Genomic DNA, 23,588 nt, shown 5'->3' with positions numbered 1-23,588 from the left:
CCATTACCGGAGAAGATAGAGGAAACAACGGCCCCGACGTTGACCTTGAATCACGTCTTCGTAGACATCAAAGCAGCAACAGCGGTGCTCAGCTTGCTTGGTGGCTCACGGCGATGGTAAGGACTAGGTGGTCATGATCTCCAAGGTGGAGGGAGCGGCGGCTGGAGGTGAGGGGGTATAAGGGTGGCGTTTGGAGTCATTTAGGGTTAGGTTTTTTAGGTGTAATGTTTTTAAAGATGAAACATGTGGGCGGGGGTAACGGGTTTTAGCCCCGACTCCACCCATTCAAACGTTTTCCATATTAACACATCCAGTCCCTTCATCCCTCTTTCTTTTCAAATTAAGCCTATAATTTACCAAACCACCCTTCCTCTGTAAAATATTTTGCATTTATGGTCCAGATGTTACAAAATGGACCCCAACTTCCTGAAATTGTAACTTTTAGCTCCTTAACGCTAACACTGATAAATTACTAAGGATTTAAGGCTAAAATAAAATAAAATATAAAATAAATCTCGTGATCTTAGGGCTTATTATTTACTTATTTATTATTATAATTATTATCCGTATTTATTTATTTACTTATTTTATTTATTTATTTATTTATTTTATCTTTAAACGGAATGTTACATAATATATGCTAGTTTCTTATATTTGGATTTTATGAAGTTGGTTAATGCATGTGTTTGATTATCATTACCTAGCATGTTATATTTTTCTTCTTTGTTGCTTTAATTCAAGTTAAGTGTAGTTTAATGACCAATTGAGTCACAGGAACTTGTTTACCTAGTAGTTATGATCATTAAATTGCTAAAGCTAGCATTAAACACGTCTTAGATTAAGTAATAAAGGTAGTGACTTTAGCTGTGTTGGAAAACATAATTTCATCAAAATTGTGTTTAATTAATTGTCTTGATCATAGATAATTATCTTAGATATATCTTACATAGCCCAATTATCATTAATAATCAATTATGTGTTTGCTTGTGTATGATCAATACATAGTAGTTCATGAATCGGTGAAAATATTAGTCGATCAGATTAAGCTGCTAATTATATTTAAATTGGTACCCAACTGAATAAATTCACACTTAGAAACTAAACGTAGAAAAGGGGGGACTCAAAGCTAAAGGGAAGTTTCTTCTTAATATTGTTTACAACCGTTTTCTAGTTGAGTGTTTAGTTTATGTTAATATGAACTTACAATATCAGATAAAACCCCTTCTTTACTTATTGTTTTTAGATTAATTTTTAGTAATTATTTTATTAGCTAAATCCATTCCTTGTGTTCGACACCCAACATACTTTACTATACAACAAACTAACTAGGTACATTGCCTATAGGTGCATTAGTAGATAAATAGTTAGATTTATAAATTTATTTTTAGATATGTATAATCTATGCACATCAATTTGTTTCTTTTATGTGTTAAGAGTTAGACATCTAAGGAGGCTTACTAAAATTTGAATAGTAGATGAAATTGATTGTGATCCATATCGCATATTCAACATGATGTTTTTGTGAAAGGGGTAACTGATTATTGAAGTTGTGAGCTTTTTAAGAATTGAATATTGTTAAATGGCACATCGTCACGTGTTGTTGGGGGGAGTAAAATGTTGTTAGATATTTACTATTGTCTATGTGAAACTATAATGAGTCTTGTACAAGTGGAGGATTATTGGACCTATATGCTCAAGAAAACTTTTAGAATGATATTTGCTAATAAAAAATGATCATTTAGGATGGTCACATTAATATGAACTAAACAAAAATTTATTATTTATAAGAATTTGATTCTTGATAAATATTTATAACTCTTGTAATTAATTAGAAATTAATATTTTATGAAAATAATATTTTAAATACAAGTATCATGGTTTATATCATAAGGTATGATATAGAAAGTCATACACATCTTTTTGGACTAAATAGTTTTGTGTTTTAGCTGAACGGTCATGGCTTTAAAAAAATTATAAAAAATGGAAGAATATTATAAAAATATTCATCTTTATATAAGCAAAAACCGAGAGCTCCCTAGAGAAAAGACACAATCTTAAAACTAGTTTGTTTATCATTCATACCATGATTTAGAAGCATGTTTTGACACAATGATGGAGAATGGCTCTTAAAGTGTTAACACCCAATGGATAAGTACTTGTGATAAAAAGCTTAAAGGCTTTCATTCTCTCCCGTCTTTAGATAATGAAACCATCCCATGCACTCTCTGTCCCTCTTTCTCTCATAAAGGGTTAAGACTAGTTAGAAAGAAGATGAATCTTTTTCTCTCCTTTAAGAAAGAAAATTTTGCTTTTGTCTTAAAAGGTTAAGAGCTTATTTTTCTAGAAAGGACTAGCATCCAAGTTTTTATACTTGTTGGTGGACTTCACTAGAGGAATTCTATTTTGGGTTCTTGTCATACTCCATCAACTTCCAACCTCCTAAGAGGATTCAAAGTCATTAAAGATTGTAACTTCTTAATCCTTTTATTGATGTTTTAGTCTTTCATGTTCATGAAAAATGATCCTTGGTGAGAATAAAGTTGGTTTATGTTATTCAAACTATATAATGCTTCCATTATCATTTTTTTTCATTTTAGAAGTAGAGTTTTTGATTAAAACCCAATGGTTGTGAACATATTTATGTCCAATCCGCGGAAAGAGAAATGGGAAGGATTCAAGTAGATACTTCACCAATTAAAGGTAACTTTAGATGCCACCTTATGTTTTCAAAAGTAGAAGATTATCCTAAGACTTTTCTGATGTTGACTTAGGGTTGTATGGCTTCCAGGAAAACTACAATAGGTTATGTGTTCACAAGTAGAGAAACAACCATCAATTAAATGTCAAGGCTATATAAGAGTATTTCTCTTTCAACCATGAAGGCATAATATATGGCTATAAAAGAATACAACATGGAGCTTATTTAGTTGAAGAATTTCCTATCAGAATTGGTCTTGGTTAAGAAGATTATGTCCTATATTTTGATAATTAGAGTGCAATTCACCTGGAGAAAAATCTGTGTTTCACAGCCGGGCGAAACATATTGAAATGAGATACCATTTTATTAGGGAATTAATATCCAAAGGTTCACTCAACTTGAATTAGATCCATGGTACGAAGAAATCCTACATATATGTTCAGTTCACCAAGGAAGTAACGATGAAGAAGTTGAAGTTGTGTATGACTTCAATTGCCCTTCCGTAGAAAAAATAGTGAAGGGAACAAACTAGAGATAGTTCGGGGTTACATCTTAGATGAAAACAAAGTTTGATGATTAGACTCCTAGTAAGTAATTATTAAGATATGGATTCTAATACAAAGGGTGAAGGTAAACCTTTTGTTTTAATTTCGGCCAAAGGGCGAAGCATTCTAGAGAGTACAATCTAGGATTCGACCTAGAACACAGTCTGGAATAAGGCGTATATCTGTAACGACCAAAAAAAATTCCAACCAATTTAAACTTTTTCAAAAACAACCCGATTTCATTAAGTTATTACAAAAAGGTTTTCAATACAATTAATTTTGAGTATTCCCAGAATCACATCACAACATAAACATGATGAGCGGTACGATCACACCTTTGCCTTGCCACGGTCTCTTGAAGAACCTGAAAAACATTAAACCACAACTGTAAGCCCGAAAGCTTAGTGAGATATCTCCAAAATACCAACCATATATACCATACACGCATAACATGCCATATCATATCCGACCACAGAACAGCCATGCACTTTGGGTCTACTGTGTGACTGGTCCACCGCACCGGCCAACAGTCCACCTGGTCCACCCTCCGAGTCTAGCCATATACATCAAGTCTGCAGTGTGATTGGTCCGTCCACTCCGGGCCTTCAATCCACCTGGTCCACTCTCTGAGTCTACGATATGACTGGTCCGCCCACACCGGGCCTTCAGTCGGCCTGGTCCGCTCTCTGAGCCTCAGCACGTCTAGTCCGCCCGCTTGGGGCCTACAACATATCCGGATCGCTCGTTAGACCTTCGGGACAACCGGTCCGCCCTGGGCATCTTGGCCTACAGCACAAAGCAGGACCCGCCTCAACCCAACCCCAGTCCAACAACCATGTGCACATAAACATACAATCATATAACAATTCATAGTCAACAAGCCGATCTAGCAGATCACATAACATATCATTATCCTAACCAGGATACCGACCTAACCAGTCACTAGCATAGCATCATCCTACATAACAGGATACCGACCTTAACCAGGTCTCTAACATATACCATCCTAGCTACCAGGATGCAACCATATCAAAGCAATAACATAACAACAAATACCCGAATCTCAATCCGATAAAGGGCCGGCCTTGGTGCCTTAGACCCTATTGATATAGTGTGGATAACTCACCTTGCCACTGCCGAAACTCTTAACTGAAGAAGCAGATTCTCGAATCACCGACTCACCGAAAATCCCGAACTAGCCAACATAGCACAAATAATCATTAGGCTAAGCACAATACCCTTCCAAGGATAAATTAACCAATTTACCCTTAACTCATTCCGGCCCAACACTGGATAAGCTCTCAAGCCCACTAATGGCCTAAAGTCCAAAAGTCCGAAGCAAAGCCCACTATTGGCCCAATTTACTAAATTGGGCCCACCTCACCAAATGGGCCTAGACCCATGGTCCATAACAACTAATGGGTCCACAATACTCTATCCATAATGTCCAGTCACTGCCCAATAACAGCTCAATCCCTAAGGCCCAAAATGAAAAACCCAACAGAGGGAGTATGCTGGGCGTACCCTCCTTGGTACGCTGGGCGTACCCTCCTTGGTATGCTGGGCGTACACGCTGATTCGCAACTGGGGATCGGGGCACTGACCCGCTACGCAGGGCGTAACTTCGCTGCTCATTAAGTCCTCATAACTTGTTAATGGCTTAAGCTCTTAAGCCTGAACTTCAGATCCTTAGGCCAAATATGCCTAAGATTCATAAAGTCTCAAACTTTATCACTTGGGACGTCCATAAAGCTCTTAATCCAAGGTCTTAATCCATTAAGACCTACTTATCTCACACATGGAGCAACCACAACCCTTGGGACCTCATTTTTCTCACTCAAGACCTCTCCAAAGGTCTGAAAGGACAGATAATCTCAACCAACTCAAAACATGCATCAAGATGAGGACTTTTGGGAGAAGAATGATGTCAAAACTTCACAACACTTAAATCTATGCAATATAAATGACAAGCAAGAAGCTTTATGTCACACCCCCAAACCAGAACGGCGGAAACGTTCGGGGGCAGAGGACGTCATATTGAGTATCATAACAGTTCATAGAAAGGAAAGTACACACCACCATACATATTAAGGTTTCCAAAATGTTTACATAATTGTATTCGTTACATGTTCAAAAGATAAATACATAAACATCTTTCAAAAGAAGTAATTAACGTCAGCACGTTAATCCTCAAAAGTTGATTTCCAAACCTGCTTAGCGGTTCCCTGAGAATACAAGTTATTTCAAAGAAAAAGTGTCAACAATTAAGTTGGTGAGTTCATAAGTAGTGTTTTGAGAAAATGTACACCATTCGAAAGTTCATGTATGTTTTCCAGAAAACGCGGTATTTTCAAATGAAAAGAGTTATGATTCATTGGGTTGAAAATGAATGTATTAGATCCAGAAAATCTCATATTTTCCCTAATAGTTGAGATATGATTTGTTGTGCTTTCCAAGAAAAACCCTTATTTTCTTATAAAAGTATGAAATGCATATGAATGTTCGTGTTATAAGTTGTAAATAGTTGCACCAAGAAAATCCCTTATTTTCCTATTAGTTGTTTGTTTTAGATGCAGGAAAAACCCTTATTTTCCGAACATAACTGGCAGTCTATAAGACCGAAAATCGCAAGCAACCGACGTGCTTAAAAGTTGTGGCATAGTTTTATATAATAAAGCTATACGAAGATCGCACTTGTTAGATGAAGAATAGTTTTAATAGCTACTCGTTCATAAAAGCATAATACCATAATAATTGTATATCCGATGAGTTTTATAACCATACTAAACATAATATGCCTGTAGCGACGTTCTTCAGGCGTCGTAGCGTTATGACAACTGTCACCCCAAAAGACGGACTGTAGCTAACAGTCAGGGCGCGGGATCATGACTTCCCATATAGATCTGTACACATTTGACACGTTCTCCGAACGGGAGACTCTGGTTATAGACAGGACTTGTAGCGATACCTTTTATCAAAAAGGCAGTGTTTGAAGATGTACATGTCTCATGGATTCTCAACTAAGTCTGTATTAAAGTAATAGTTTTGTATGCAAAGATCATCCTTTCTCACAAAGTTTTGACAATGCATAAATCATAAGTTTTTAAAATGCATTAAAACGGTTTAACAACGAATGATACTTTGGAATTTCTAAATACTTTGTATAAATCTAGTGCATGCAAAGTATGACAAGAGTTTTCACATAGTAGTAATAAATCACAAGTGATTCATTTGATAAAAACGAATAAAGTGAAATTTTTGATGTAGAAGACAAGTTTGTAAACAAAACATATATATGTATATGGTTATATATGTATAAGTTTTAAAAGATGATTTGGTATGTTTCGTAATCGTTGTTCATATTCTTATGTTTTTATTAGAAACTTTGCATGAAATAATCCTTAAGTTTGATACTAAAGACCTTTTTGTACTTATAACTTTTGTAAAAATGGTAATTAAACATATTTAAATGATTGTGTTTTAACTTCCTTAATGTATAAACATTGCTCAAAAATGTTAGAAGGTGTTAATAAATCTATAAACCACTTTTGACAGTTTTACCCTTTACTGTCCCTGTTTTTAGAAAACTCATAGAAAATCATCGTAAGTCAAAAACTGAATCCGTCACCACTGAGAGTTTATAAAATGAGTCTACTTTGTTCCCAATTTTTATTATGATTTTTAGTGGTCTCAAACTAGTGTGAAAATGAACATCTTCACAGACTGGTCCGAAATCACTTCTGAAATGACAGGCAGTTTTATAAAAATCGCCATAAATTTTAGAAAAATCGTATGAACGCGTGCGAGTAGTCATTAGAAAGGTATAAACTTGAACTATTTTCATATTGTACAGTTTTGAATGATATTAAGTTTAAGATGGTCAAAACAGTCCGTGAACAGGACTCAACTTTTCTGTAGAAAGCTGTCATATAAATTTAAGTTATATTTAGTGTTCTAACTTGTATTCCCCCCCCCCCCCCCCTTAAAACTTGAATAAAACATGAAAATGTAGGGGTATGAACTCACCTTATGTGAATACTTGAAGAATGGAAGGTTGAAGATGAACTTTTGGTTGTTGGTTTGATGCTCCAAAACAGCCACTCTTTTGGCTATGTTGCTGTCACGAAAATTTCACAGCAAAAGAGCAAGAAAAAGGGTAGTTTACTCACTGTTTTGAATCAATAATTTTGAGTATCATAACAAGTAACTTCCAGGGGTATTTTGTGGTAAAATATCAAGCAAAAAGGAAGGTGTAGATGGGTGAAATGGTGGCTGAAACACAAAAGGGACAGCAACCCTTTTGTTCATGGTTTTGATGGTTTTGGAAGGAAGTTCTTGTTCTTGAAAATGAGATGAAGGTTGAGAGTAATTCCATGGAGTATTGGCTGGTCAAATGAGGGTAAAATGAAGAGTAAATTTCGTGGATATGAAGGAGGAAAGAGTGGAAGAGGATAAGGGGACAAAACCTAGACTAGCTTGTGATGGGATGTGAGTTTAAGTGATGTGATCTTGTCTAGCCACTTGCTTGGGTGGTTGCTTAGAGATAGAGTTAGTTAACTAACTAACTACTATATATTTAGTTAGTTAGGAGTTCTAGGTAAGGAGACGGAAGGTCTTAATCTTGAAAATTAGAAGAGGGATTAAGAAGCATTCTTAGTAAAATGTCTTAAGTAATTAAGCACTTATTAGTTAAGTTGGCACTTATCTCCACCAATTCTCTTATCTTAATTGATTTAGAAATCATATTCCTTACATGAAATCACTTTAGGTAATGACCCATAACTAGTCATTCACTAGATAATAATACATATGTACAAATACATACATGTATACTTAGTATAAAATAACAATGTAGTTTTTGCGTATTTGAACTTTAATGTTTATGTTTTATTCTTTTTATTCAAAAACACTTGGATACATTTTAATTATACCTTATAATAATTCATTTTATATTTTAATTTATTTAAATATAAAATTTATTGACCAATTTATATTTTCGTGACATTTAACCGGTTAACCATATCGTTAAACACGTTTTGTCACTTTGGTTCGTATATTTGTCGAATTTAGATCCTACACAACTATTAAGCACACGTTTTACATAGAACCTAACTTAATTATCAACTAGATACATGTTGTTACAAAAATTAAGTTTGTTGCGTTCAAATGATGTTATATGCTAATTTCACAAACCGGTGATGGTTCGTAGCCATACATCATAACGAAATTTATCAATAGCTACTTGTTTTATATTTCACAATAACTTATTTAAATAAAAGAGGTTAAATTCCTTCAACCATTCTTAATGAAATACTCATATTGCTTAATAATCAAAACATAGCATCGTACGATCGTTCCTATTTTTACCAATTGTTACACTTTATACCTCAGATAGGCTCCAAAGGATGATATCTTACCAGATATATAAGCTCCAGCCACTCAACTCCTTCTTTGACAACTTCCTCTTTCTTCTTCTAGCCTCTCCTTTGCCAAAATAAGCTTTCCAAGGCCAAACACACCCAACAATGGAGGTGGAACGGCTATCTAGGGTTTCTGAGGTTAATAGAGAGCTTATGGAGGCTAGGGTATGAACCAACATGTTCCTTATATAGTGGCTGACCCTAATTTTAGGGTTTTAGAACTCTGAGAGTACGTTGTGCGTACCTTTAGTACATTGGGCGTACTCAACCTTGCACCCACGTCCACTTACTCAATTACGCTGGGCGTACTCGGCGTGTCCCAAATTCCATATTTGGCCCTCTTTTTCCACTTTTCCCACAAAGGGACCAAAATACCCTTCCTCTTAAATCCCGGGGACTCACAAATAAGTACTTTTAGGAACGGGGCGTTACAATATCATAGAGTGAATTTTAGACTCGACAAAGGTTGGATCTATTCAGAATAAGTGAAGTTCAAGCTTTGGTTGAAGAATCAAAGTTTGAAGTCCAGGAAAAGGAGTAGTGTCAATCAAATCTTTTGAACCTAGTCTTTACTATGATGCTCTTAGATGTGTTGGTATGAAGTAGCAACAAAGTAGTTTGTAGCTCAAGATCTTTGTTGTTGACTTTACAACCTTGGAGAACAGGTTTACCTTCATGCCACCCTGTCAAAGGCCCATTGGCCCAACCATAACTTTAGGTCAGTGACACTATAAAAACATGTCATTTATTGTAACGCTAATATGACGAGTGAAAGCAAACCGAAAAGTAGATAATGCAGTAAATACATTATTTATATAACACACTAAAATAAATAAAATAATATCTCTAGTTTTCCTATGCATGTAGCTTGATCAACTATATCAAGTAAACCACGCTAAATCTCTTTGTGTTCTTGTTTAATCTCCATAGCATAATCATCTCCATTATTTGTGTATGTTCTTGGTCAGAGTTAATCCTAATATCAGTTCTTAGCAATATTTGGATTAAATAGATTCCATCTCGTCACCGGGATAGGAGTCATTTCACAAGTACCATATAACTATATGCTAGTATATTTCTTATTAGCAACATACTTACATGCTCAATCATTTATTGGCAAGTAGAGCATATCAAATATGGTCCTAAATAACATGTGTGATGTGATAAATATCAAACTAATAAAACGGAGGGACATGACTATTATAAGTTGTTCATAGTTCATTAGATAGTACCCCAATGAAAAGAATTTATAATGTGATGAAGGTTTTAAACAAGTTTAAGGGGCCATTGACACCGAATACAACAAGCATTTTGGAAGCGAATAAAAAATTATCAGGACAATATAACTGTAGGTGGAAGGGGCTAAAAAGAACCAAGATAATTTTTCATGTCATGATCAAGTTGTTGTCGACAAAAAAATATATGTTGCAGTTGTAGGAGGTGGGAACTTACATGGATCTCTTGAAAACATGCAATAACAACTCTGTATGAAATGAATAATACACTAAGAACACATGATATCCTTACAAGTGGGTCTACAAAGTGTGTTGGTTACATATGGAAAAAGACATACAAGTTTACGGTTGAAACAGTAAAAGGAAGTGCGTGACCAAGGAGTCTATATCCAACAAAATTAACCCCTCCCGCCACATCATAAGCAAGTTGGTAGGACTAAAAAGAAGATGAAGCATTGTGAGAGTGAGAGATTGACCCAAAATCAAAAATCAAACCAATATGGGAGTAAAAAACAAATCAATAGAGTTGGAGGTTGTCACTTCGAAAAGCTAACTAGGAAGCATATAAGTATAAAATGTTCAAAATGCAAGAACATGAGGCATAACTCCAAGTCACACAAAGGTCACGGTGGAGGTAGTCAAGCTAGTGATCAAGGTGCTAGTTAGGAAGGTGGACAAGGTGGGTATGAATTTTATGTTTTGGTTTGGTGTTTTTAGGGTAACACATGTTACTTTGAAACAGTGGCGAGTCTAGAAAGTAAAATCACGTGGTTCACTAAGTGGGTTCGGTAGACAATGAATATATATATATATATATATATATATATATATATATATATATATATATATATATATATATATATATAGTCATATGTCTATCCCGTATAAAGCGGGAGAAGAAACGACGTGGTGAAAACACCTCTTTGTTTTGCCTTTTTTCTTTTATCTATGTTTAACTTATTTTGAACTATTTTTTATTGGATTATATCTTAAATGAATTGAATATTTGGCCATAAAATATAAAATGTAGTCTTTAAGAATCTTGATTTATACCTTTTTTTTTTCAAAAACATAAAATTGATTTAAGGTAGTTCACTTTAAATATTTAAGATAGGTCACAATTTATATTTATCAATGAACTCTTATAAGGAAAAGAAAATTAGGTGGGTCAAGTGACCCACCTTCAATACACGTAGACTCACCCCTGCTTTGAAAAGTGTTTATTTTTGTCATGGATCAATAATGAATGTCTGTTAGAAATAATGGTAGTCTTTTGGTTTCAATTTCATATTATGTTATTAGGATGCTAATGTATACACTTTGTTATTAGTTAGGGTATGAGTTTTGTTAAGTATTTTTCATGTTTAAGCACTAATATGTATGTACGTGTTGATATTGGTATGCATGTTGTCTATAGAAATGGGCATAAGTAAATGGAAGTTAGGGGTCAATTTTCCGTTGACCATTAACAAAATTACACTCCTTACACTTTTATGAGGTTTGATCATAAGTAGATTGTTGCATCAATGTCGATATCCAACACTAAAAAAAGACATAAACATTTTTCAATAAAAAATGTCATTATCAGAAAATACATTTTACATTACTATAACCAAAAGTATATTTCTTTACATTCATACCTATTTGTGACCTATTCAAAATCAGATTCTATCATTTCCCCGAAACAAGCAAAACCCCACAAACCTATTCCTACCACCTACATATATCCTACTACAATAACAAGAAAGAAACCCAACTGATGAACAAATATGTCTTTAACTGGTATTATTGGTGCTATCTATCAAATCCATAATTAAAGTAACCCAAAATTACCATAATAAGCAACAAAATAAACAAACTATATGGACCAAATTTTCATTTTTCTTTAAAAAAATATTAAAGTTGAGGTCGCTTCACATGTTAGACGTTATGTAAATAACATAAAATAATGAATTAATATATTTAATTCAAAAATAACAAAAAAATAAAATATTGCAAGATATGTATCACTTTTTTTGGCTAGGTCATTGATGAAAAAAAAAAACGATATAATATAGGTTGGAAATGGTATATTATAAAATAAAAATCACAAGTTCAACGGCATTGATTATTCTATGACTTGCAATTTACAGCATATATCCATCAATTGATTTGGTTTTTATGTATCCAATTCATGTACGTATAATATACAATGAATCATACAGATGAATAGTTTAGGGACGGTGGAGGGAATCACGGTATCGGGATTAGGGTGCAGGTGACATGGAGGAATAGGGAATGAATGGAATGCTTAGGATTTTTGTGAACGGAATCTACGTAACAAAAGAGAAAGATACGATGCTTTTATTTATATTTTCTTATTTCTTATTTGGGTTATCAGCTTTGCTAGTCAACCCCTCTTAATTTATGTTTCATGATGTTTTTATTTTGTTTGTGAGTGAATCATGTAACGGATGTCCTCAAAAAGATGAAAATTGTCGGATTAATGTGGAAGAGGTGTTTTTCTATAAATCTGTGGATTATGAGACCCAAATTCTCAATTTTCCTTTTTTGGATTTGTTTTGCTTTGATTTTTTGAATAATGTTTATCCTAATTTTCTAAAAAGTTATAATATTTTGGTCCAATTTATGAAAAAGTCTCAAATTTTATTTTGTTAACAAAAAAATCATGATTACTGGATAAAAAAAATATTCAAATTAGCGTTTTTTTACCATTAAACTATTTTTTTGCCAGGCTAATTCCAGAAAAGTCTTATTATTTTGGCATAGTTTATAAAAAGGTCTTATTATTTTTTTTACTTCAACTGTTTTACTATTTCATTAAAATTTGGGAATTTGTTGGTTAAAGTTAAGAATAGGAAAAAACGTCATTAAGCTCAATAAAACTAATGATCAAAGTCCTCTATAACCAATTATTTGCCACCAAACAATGATATCATCATCCTTTTGAACTCCTCATCGTCCTTCATTCCTCCTACAAATTTATGTTATAAGTAATTGGTTAAAAGAAAACCAAGTGTTATGTTCATATAAGAAACCATTCTTGGATGACAAACCATTCAATAAAATAGTATGTTAGATGAGGTCGTATGGATTCTAGAGAAGAGCATGAGTTTTATCCTTAGATCTTAAATATATATATGAAAAATTCCTCCATGGATCAGTTACTACATATGTCAATAAATTAAAATTTCAAAGCTCTAAAACACCAAGCCGTAACAACCAAATATGATCATAAGTTATTTAAGCAATGCTCTTTAACATCGATTTTAATTTCTTCAGTAGTGCTTTTCGATCAATCTTCAAATCTATCCCAATAACAATCGAATTTGATACAAAATTATTTAAGCTTAAACTCATTGATTAACATCAAAGAACACCAAGAGATTAAATGTAAATTGAGATTGACTTTTGATATTGATTCGATGGAGAGAAACAAAGAATTAGATGAATTTAATTTTGGATCGAGAATTAAAATCTAGGAAACAAATATGAACCGATCAAGTCCTTCAACAAGAAAATCCATAAAACTGAAAAAGAATCAAGAATCGAATTGAATTTTACAATCAAGATTACAAAAAGATCGTGAAGTCTGGATTCAATCAAAGACGTGAATAAGGGAACCAATTTGACATTGAAACGAGAACAACAAAATAACAAAATTAATTTGATTTAGGAATGACTCTTATACAGTTTGTTATCGAATCTTGAATTTTGTTTTGAGAGACTCAACAAAAATTATTGAATCTTCAATTGATGATGCATAAAACTTTTCTAATTGAAATCGTTCATTGAACCAATCGCTTAGATACTAATGGCATGACTCGATACCAGTTGTCAAGACAAAAACCTTGAATTTGACATGTGGAATATCCTATCTATTTTTTAAACAGTTTATCCGATATACTCTCTAACAATAGATCATAAAAATAGGAGCTCTACTCTACAATTGAATATGACTATACCATATATAAAGGAGCTACAACCTATATAAGTCACAATGTATTTTACCTACATGTCATATATGGGTATTCCAAACCATCAAGTGATCCTTCATGGAAAACTTTGCACCCCACAATGTATTTTACCTACATGTCATACATGTCATATATGGGTATTCCCCACACTTTGCACAATAATTTATTATGTATTTAAAATAATATTTATAAAAAATTAAAATTATGGGCTAATAAAATCAGGTTAGTCACGTTAAAGCCTTAATCACATTTCTAGTTGAGTACATTTCACTTACATTAAACTAATCATTTATATCTATATTTATGTGCAAGTCGTTTAAGCATGTGACAAATATCTTAAATTCTGCATGAGATGGTGAAAATTTTGTATTGAATATATAATGTAAATGTGAACCTTCATTTTGTGGTAAATGTGCAATATAAAAAAACATATTTCTAAAATTAGAATGTATAGCCTCTAAAAATATGAGTATATGGTTTCCAAAATATATACGATGTTTGAATATTCTTAATATTTATAAATTATTTCAACAAACTAGTTATCAGTAGTTTAATCGACAAAAACTTCCATGTTTATTAAATTAAACAAAACATTCTTTGTTATTATTTAAAAATAGTTTGAGAGTTTACATGTTGCTTCAAATATGTTGAAATGGAGTTTTGAAGATAATACACTTTTACTAATATATGATTTCAATTTCATTCTTATAGCTTTTTCAAATAAGAAGATCATGCACTTACTCTTATGTGTATCTCACATATAGTTAACAACTTTTAGTACATGTACTTTTTTTTGATTTAATATTACAATAATCAAGCTAATGTCCTTAAGTAATACCATGTTAAGAACTATACATTTTTTTTCCTCAAAGTAAGTTGCACATAAATCGTTTTTATAATGAAGTTGAACTTTTATCTCTTTTTATGCATCAGTGTCAATTTTACCATAAACTTAGATGTTGATAGTGATAGTGAGATATTAATGTAACGACGTAAATTTTCAAACAATTTTTCTCATTTTAAAAACATAATATAACTCATTTCATAATTCTCAAAATCACATATGTCTTAAATGTCAATCAAAGAAAACACAAATCTCAGAATCATAAAAACAATCTCTCGCCAGTGTGTACAATCATGTCGGTGCCTTGTCGCGATCTTCGGAACTACCTGAAACACATAACACATAACACTGTAAGCATAAAGCTTAGTGAGTTTCCCAAAATACTACATACAACACAATTGCCACTCGAGGCTATACTCTGTAGGACCCTCCGGTCGATGTGTCTTAATGGGACCCTCTGGTCCTACAACTCAGTAACTTAATACTTTACACAACAAGCATACCACAGAATAATAACAAGATATCTCAACACACAGCACATACACATAAGACCCTCTGGTCACACATAAATTACCACTCAAAATAAGTATATTGAGAAGACTTGCCTCATAAGCTAATAGCGAAAACCTCGTACTCGGAAATCCCGCACTCTACCCACCAGTCTAGCCTCCGCCTATCACATAATAATTATCCCTAATTAATATTGGTCCTCGAGAAGCTAGACTCATCCTTATATACTTACAGAAGGCTAAAAGACCATTTTACCCCTCAATATGCTTAATAGCTCACAACTTGACCAAACCCTAAAAGTAAACAAAAAAAAGTCAAAGGAAGGGAGTACGATATGCGTACTCGATCCCTCGATCCCTACGCTGCGTGTACTCGGCTGCCATACAGGCATCAGGGATGCGCACCCTATGTCGCACATACTGGATTTTACGCCCATCATACCATCCCGTTTCCTCATTCTCACTCTTTTGGTCTTAAATGGTTAAGACCTTAGCTCGCCTCTTAGATCCAGACTCTTTAATAGCTCTTAACCCATAAAGTCAGTGACTTTAAGCCTTTGCATGGCTAAAATGGTCACCATTCCAAAATATACAATCTTTTGCCACCAGGGAGCTCATAACTCATGCATGTAGTGATTTCAACATCCAAGATTGGTTTTTTATGACAATACACTACTTATGTGCTCAAAAGGGGTTGGTCCTAGTCTCTAGAGTACAAGATCTCAACAAGTCTCCACCTTTTTGGGGCAAAACCCTAAAATACTCAAATAAGATGCTGAAAAATAAAGAGAGGCAAAGTATGAAACTTTATACCTCAACAAGAAGCTCCCTACTCAGATTTGCTCGGATTTAGAAGCTTGGACTCCAACTCCTTCTTCTTCAACACTTCCTTTTCTCTTCAAAACCACACAAAATTTCTCAAGGCTCAAGCACACACACACACAAGCTCTAGAACAAGGGTTAGGGCACTCTTAGGGTTTTCTCTCTGGGGATGGTGGCCAAGAATGAGGCCATCATATCCCTTAAATAGGGGACTCACCCTAAATTAGGGTTTGCATTCTGGGCATAGTACGCATAACGTACCCACGGGTACGCCCAACGTACTAGGTGGCCTCCGCGTTACAAGCACGCTGACGAGTACGCTAAGTCTACACCTCAGGTACGCCCTGCGTACTCGTTTTTCACTCTTGATGCGATAAGGACCAAATTAGACAACAACTCCAAAGATCAGGGTTCTCGAGGTATACCTGGACTCGGGATGTTACAAATCTCCCCCAAATCAAACTTTTCCCTTGAAGTCACGCTCCTCGAATAGTTCCGGATGCTGCTCCCGCATCTCGGACTCCGGCTCCCAATTCATCTCGGTCCCTTTCCGGTATTACCACCGAACCTGAACCAGGGGTACTTCTTTGTTCCTCAAAACCTTCACCTTTCGATCCATAATCGCGATCGGTCTCTCAACATAATTCAGGCCCGCATCCACCTGAATGTCCTCTAGTGGTACCACGGTCGTGTCATCGGCTACATACTTCCTCAACTGGGACACGTGGAAGGTATCATGGATCTGTCTCAACTCTGCAGGTAGCTCTAAACGATACACTACTTTACCCACTCTAGCAGTCACCTTGAAAGGGCCAATGTATCGGGGCCCCAACTTGTCCCTCTTCCTAAACCGTATCACCCCTTTCCATGGTAATACCCTCAGGAGAACAAAATCTCCAACCTGAAACTCAAGCTCGGATTGTCGCCTGTCCGCATAACTCTTCTGGCGACTCTGAGCCGTCAGTAACCTCTGTCTGACCTGCTGAATCTGCTCAGTCGTCTTTAGCACTATCTCAATGCCACCCATCACTCGCTGCCCTATCTCTCCCCAACAGATGGGGGTTCGACACCTCCTCCCATAAAGAAGCTCAAAAGGAGGCATATCGATACTGGAATGGTTGTTGTAAGAAAACTCAGCCAAGGGTAGGTATGTGTCCCAACTTCCACCGAAGTCCATAACACATGCTCGAATCATGTCTTCGAGCGTCTGAATCATCCGCTCACTCTGTCCGTCTGTCTGAGGGTGGTAGGTAGTACTAAAATGCAATCGCGTTCCCAAATCCTCATGGAACTTCTTCCAGAATATAGAAGTAAAACGCATCCCGATCTAACACTATAGATGTCGGCACCCCATGTTGAGCTACCACCTCTCTCACATATATCCCTGCGAGCCTCTCCGTAAAAGAGCTCTCACTAATGGCAAGAAAGTGAGCGCTCTTCGTCAACCAGTCCACAATCCCCCAAATTACATCGACACCCCGCGCGGTTCTTGGCAACTTGGTGATAAAGTCCATAGAAATTTGTTCCCATTTCCACAGGGGAACCTCCGAGGGCTGCAACATCCCATGAGGACGCTGGTGCTCGGCCTTAACCCGACGACATGTCAAGCACCTCTCGACTACCCAAGCAATGTATCTCTTCATACAGGGCCACCAATAATCTCTCTTCAGATCCAAGTACATCTTAGTGGCCCCGGGGTGGATCGAGAACCTCGATCTATGCGCCTCCTCCATCAGTGTACGTCGAGCTCCGCCCGTATAGGGCAGCCAAATCCTCCCTCGAGAGGTCATAAGCCCCTACTGTCCGTCACAAACTTGGGCACCTTCCCAATCACCCGCTCCCTCTTGCGGTTCTCCGGTCTCACGGCCTCCGCCTAGGCCTCTCTAATGATATCTAAGACTGGAGTCATCACTGTAATCCTCAAACACACGTCTTAGATCGGGGTATTCTCTGCTCTACGGCTCAAGGCATCGGTTACCACATTAGCATTGCCCGGATGATACAAGATCTTGCAGTTGTAATCCTTCACCACATGTAACCACCTTCTCTGTCTCATGTTAAGGTTGGGCTGATCTATAATATACTTCAAACTCTTATGGTCCGTGTAAATGGTACACCAAACCCCATATAGATAGTGATGCCAGATCTTGAGGGAAAACACCACCACCCCCAGCTCTAGATAGTGGGTGGGATATCTAGTCTCATGAGGCTTCAACTGCCTCGATGCGTACGCTATCACGTTCACTCTCTGCATCAGTACCGTACCCATGCAAGAAATAAATGCATCGCAATAAACTACAAAATCCCCCATTCCCTCCGGAAGGGCTAATACGGGAGCCTCGCACAATCTCTGGCGCAGGGTCTCAAATGAGGTCTGCTGCTCGAGACCCCAAGTAATCGCGACGCCCTTCCAGGTTAAACTGGTGAGAGGGACGGAAATCTTGGAGAAATCTCTAATAGTACCCGGCTAGCCCTAGAAAACTCCTGATCTCAGAGGGGGATTTTGTAACGCCCGGGTTTCAGGGCTAAGCATTTTTGTCAATGTAATAGTCTAGGTCAACTCTTGTAACTCTTTTTGAAGTAATAAGGATGAAATATTTGAGTATTATGTGAATTATATGTGTTTATTATTTAATTATAAATGTATAATTAATAAAGAATAAAAATGAGCGTCAAAATTAAAGTGTGAGATAATCCCGATATCTCTACATAAAGTTGTAGAATATGTCTCAAGGTTTCCGTGCATATAAGGAACGCCGAAATCCGAGTTATAATGAAGAAGTTATGACCCGTCGAAGTTTCACGACAGAACCGGCACGATACCGGGAAGCGTGAATAGTGAATTTACGATAGAGCGAGATTTAGCCTTAGTGATCTAAAAGAAAGTCGTAGAATATATTAAACTAAGAACATCGATAAAAAGAACGCCCAAATCTGACTTCGTATGAAGAAGTTATGAGATTTTAAACAGATCAATCCTGTCCCGGCTTGTTAAAAATATAACTTTAAAAATAAAGTCAAAATTAGCCGACGGAGTCTAAACGAAAGTTGTAGAGTACGTATTCACCTACGCGTGGATATAAAGAACGTCAAAAATGGAGTTCGTATGAACGAGTTACAAATTATAATAGCATATTTACGTATTAACATAATGTATAAATCATGTATACGTACACACAGATATATATATATATATATATATATATATATATATATATATATATATATATATATATATATATATATATATATACATATGTATATATCATTAAAAAGGTATCGACGATGCGGTCATTATAAGACTAATGTTGAGTTCTTTCGACATTAGTTTAGTACAAATATCATTAAATCCATTTATAATAGTATTATAGAGGGGTGTTTAGTTGTTTATATAACTAAAAGGTCATTAAGTAATTATGGAGGGTAGTTTTTGAAAATTCAATTAGTATAAATAAGAGCCTTGGGCTCTCATATTTCTTGCACCATTCTCTTGATTCAAGAGTCTTTCTCTCCTTATCCCCCGAGCATTTCGGTCCCTCGTGATTCGACTTCTGTTTCTGTAGCTTAGTATAGTAAGGTGAGCGCTGAAGCGCTGCACGAATCTTTCTTAGAAAGATTCAGCGACGAAGTTCTGCCCCTGCAGAGCCCGACTCCTAGCTAAAACCCCCTTGTAAGTAAGTTATGCTTACCTTATTTTAATATAGCTTATATTTAAAATTAGTATTGTTATTATGAACTTATAATAAATATTTGAGCTATTATTATAACTTATATAAGTGTCGTTATAATATTTTTTTTTAACTACTCGCGGTACGGGGAATCTGGTTTAAAGGGCCGCATAGGGTTGTTGGATTTCAGAAGTGCTATATGCCAAAATGGTCCTGCCCTCCGGTGTTTTATGTCTGGCCCCTATCTGTACATAGTGGTTGGAAAATATTGTTTAACGGTTATATAATAATAATAATAATACTAAGACTAATAGTTGGTCACGGTAAATATTAGACTAAAATTTAGTGATAATAATGCTAGGTTTCGTCGAAGGAAAATAGAATCGTTAGAAGCAAGCGCTGCCTGATTTTGGAATCATCACCTTAACAAGTGAGTGCATAGTTACTTTCAACTTACACATAGATATGAAGTATTTTATATAAATTACGTGCTATGTGTGCATATTATCTGAATACTTGGTATCTATGCTAGATGAACGTTGTTATACATGTTTTCAATGATTTAAACTGTATATGTATTTTATATCTACGGAAATGTTGGGGTAAAACATGGGTAGATGCAATAGGTGATGTGTAATAAAATGATTAGAGGCCTCGATGTTGATGTTGTTGATTCTGTCATCTAGTGGAGTATGGATGACGACCACAGACTCTTCTAGACAGTCCAGTGGAACACTAGCAGGCTCGCAACCTGTAGGTGTTTGTGAACGATATGTTCACCGGTGTACTCCATCCCCCACATGGTTGCCTTTAGGACATTTATTGCTGAGGAATCCCCTTAGCAGTAGTGTCCGTCCCGATGATGATCCTTAGGCTAGGTCCCTTATGATAGGTGTTTAGGGACGTAAAGTGAGGATAATGGGAACGGGTAATCGGGTTATTGTTGATCGATGAAATTAATAAACTTATTTATTGTGGGTTGAAAACCCTATGTGCTCACCAGGCTCCCAAGCCTGACCCACTCAGTTTTATGTATCACAGGTAGTGGCGCATGAGCATAGGTGTGATGTTTTGGACGAGGGATTACGGATATAGGCCTGTAGATATGAAATAATGTAGTATGGCTTATATTGTACTGTTTATGTTTTTGATCTGTACGAACATGACATCCCGAGTCTTTTAATGAAATACATTTCTATGGAAATGCTTTTGATAAATCTTTATCATATTTTTGTTTTGGGACAAATTCCGCAACACTTTCATTTAAAATGTAACTCTGATTTTTAAACAAAGCATAAACAAACCGGTCTTTTCTAGCCGTGATTTTGGGGATGTCACAGTTGGTATTAGAGAATTAGTTTAAGCGAACTAGGAATTTGTAGGATATGTAGACTTAAACTTAGAATGCTAAGCGATGATTGTGAGGTGTGAGCACTAGCTTATTTTAGGAATTGTGCCTAAAATGCTTTTATGTGCTAAATGCTTTGTGCATAATATGCTGTTAATTGTTCGAATCTATGGTCTGTTGCCGACCGGATCTGGAAACCTTATGTGTTTAGGATTCTAAACGTACGACTACGATATTAGAACTTGGCATTCGTAATCGATGCCAAGAAGGAGAAGAAAGAGGTGCAGAATATACCGGTTGTGTGTGATTATCCGGAAGTCTTTCCCGAAGATCTTCCCGGATTACCACCTGATAGGCAAGTGGAGTTTCGTATAGACTTGTTACCAGGAACAACACCGATAGCAAAGGCACCTTACCGATTAGCACCGACGGAGATGAAGGAGCTCATGACGCAACTTCAGGAGCTGTTGGACAACGGTTTTATTCGACCTAGTTCATCACCCAGGGGAGCTCCGGTGTTATTCGTGAAGAAGAAGGACGGAAGTATGAGAATGTGTATAGACTACCGAGAGCTGAATAAGGCAACGGTGAAGAACAAGTATCCATTGTCGAGGATTGATGACCTATTCGATCAGCTGCAAGGTTCGAGCTACTTCTCAAAGATCGATCTTAGGTCAGGATATCATCAGCTAAAGGTGAGAAACCAGGATATTGAGAAGACTGCATTCATAACGAGATATGGACACTACGAGTTCTTGGTTATGTCATTCGGGCTAACCAATGCTCCCGCAGCATTCATGGATTTGATGAATAGGGTTTGTAAACCATTGCTCGATAAATCCGTGATAGTGTTCATCGACGACATTCTCATCTATTCGAAAAGCTAAGAGGAGCATGACAAGCATCTACGGGAAGTATTAGAAGTGTTGAAGAAGGAGAAGCTTTTTGCAAAGTTCTCCAAATGCGACTTTTGGATACGGGAAGTCCAATTCTTGGGTCATGTTGTTAACCAGGAGGGAATAATGGTTGACCCCGCAAAGATCGAGGCTGTAATGAAGTGGGAACGTCCAAAGAGTCCCACGGAGATTCGAAGCTTTCTAGGATTAGCCAGATATTATCGACGATTTATCCAAGGCTTTTCTTCGATAGCTGCTCCATTAACAGCTTTGACTCATAAAGGAGCTACGTATACGTGGAGTGAGAAACACGATGAGGCATTCGAGAAGCTAAAGAAGAAGTTATGTGAAGCACCGATACTTTCTCTACCCGATGGAGTCGAAGATTTCGCGGTTTATAGTGACGCTTCTGGAGTCGGGTTGGGTTGTGTTCTGACCCAAAGAGGAAAGGTGATAGCATACACATCTCGACAATTGAAAGAGCACGAAAAGAACTACCCCACTCATGATCTGGAGTTGGCAACGGTAGTTTTTGCCTTAAAGATATGGAGGCATTACCTCTACGGCACGAAGTGCAAGCTCTTCACTGATCATAAGAGTCTCCAGTATCTCTTTAATCAGAAGGAGTTGAACATGAGGCAACGACGCTGGCTAGAACTTCTCAAGGACTACGACTGTGAGATACTTTACCACCCAGGTAAAGCAAATATTGTTGCTGATGCTCTCAGTCGGAAAGTCAATCTGGAAAGGAAAAGGCCAAGAGCGTTAAGAATTGAAGTCGTCTCGACGATTGTGGAAAGTATCAGGAAAGCTCAAGAAGAAGCTTTAGAGAAAAATGACCGAAAGGAAGAACGTTTGGGAAGAACGTTAGTGTTTGGTAAAAATAGTCGAGGACTGAAGGTATTCCAAGATCGAATTTTGGTACCTAAGACGGGAGGAATAAGAGATCTTCTGATGGAAGAAGCACAAAAGACCATGTACTCGATTCATCCCGGTAGCACTAAAATGTATAGGGACCTAAAATCCTACTACTGGTGGCCGACGATGAAGCTCGATGTTGCGAAGTATGTGGCCGAGTGCGTAACATGTGTGAGGGTTAAGGCACAACATCAGAAACCATATGGGAGTTTGGAACCTTTACCTGTACCCATGGGTAAATGGGAAGACATCACCATGGATTTTGTGACTAAACTGCCCAGGACGAAGAACGGTCACGACATGATTTGGGTAGTCGTGGATCGTTTCACCAAGAGTGCACACTTCATAGCAGCCAACGAGAAGTGGTCTATGGATAAGCTCGCAAATGCTTACGTGAAGGAAATTGTAAGACTTCACGGTGTCCCTCTTACGATTGTATCAGATCGTGATAGTCGTTTCACGTCAAGGTTTTGGAGGAGTCTACAAGAGGAGTTAGGTACAAAGTTGTGTTTGAGTACTGCTTATCATCCGCAAACTGATGGTCAGAGCGAAAGAACGATTCAGACGCTGGAAGATATGCTGAGAGCATGTACCCTCGAATTCCAAGGGAATTGGGACGAGCACTTACCTCTGGTAGAATTTTCCTACAACAATAGTTTTCACTCGAGCATCAAGATGGCTCCTTATCAAGCCTTGTATGGGCAAAAG

The 23,588-nt window shown here is 36.5% G+C and overlaps 1 long non-coding RNA gene across 1 annotated transcript; it reads right to left on the bottom strand.

Annotated features, from left to right (window-relative positions):
• Positions 1 to 5,302: 5,302 nt before the first annotated feature.
• LOC128133948 (uncharacterized) lies at positions 5,303 to 7,458 on the bottom strand. The gene is made up of 2 exons (XR_008232269.1): positions 7,270 to 7,458; positions 5,303 to 5,468 (listed from the first exon to the last, which is right to left on the bottom strand). It is a non-coding gene; the product is annotated as an uncharacterized LOC128133948 (long non-coding RNA).
• Between the last annotated feature and the right edge of the window lie 16,130 nt (positions 7,459 to 23,588).

This window comes from Lactuca sativa, chromosome 4 (genome assembly GCF_002870075.4).
Source record: "Lactuca sativa cultivar Salinas chromosome 4, Lsat_Salinas_v11, whole genome shotgun sequence".
NCBI lineage: Eukaryota > Viridiplantae > Streptophyta > Magnoliopsida > Asterales > Asteraceae > Lactuca > Lactuca sativa.
The sequence above is the reverse complement of the archived record's forward strand: the minus strand, read 5'-3'. Positions and strand labels throughout refer to the sequence as shown.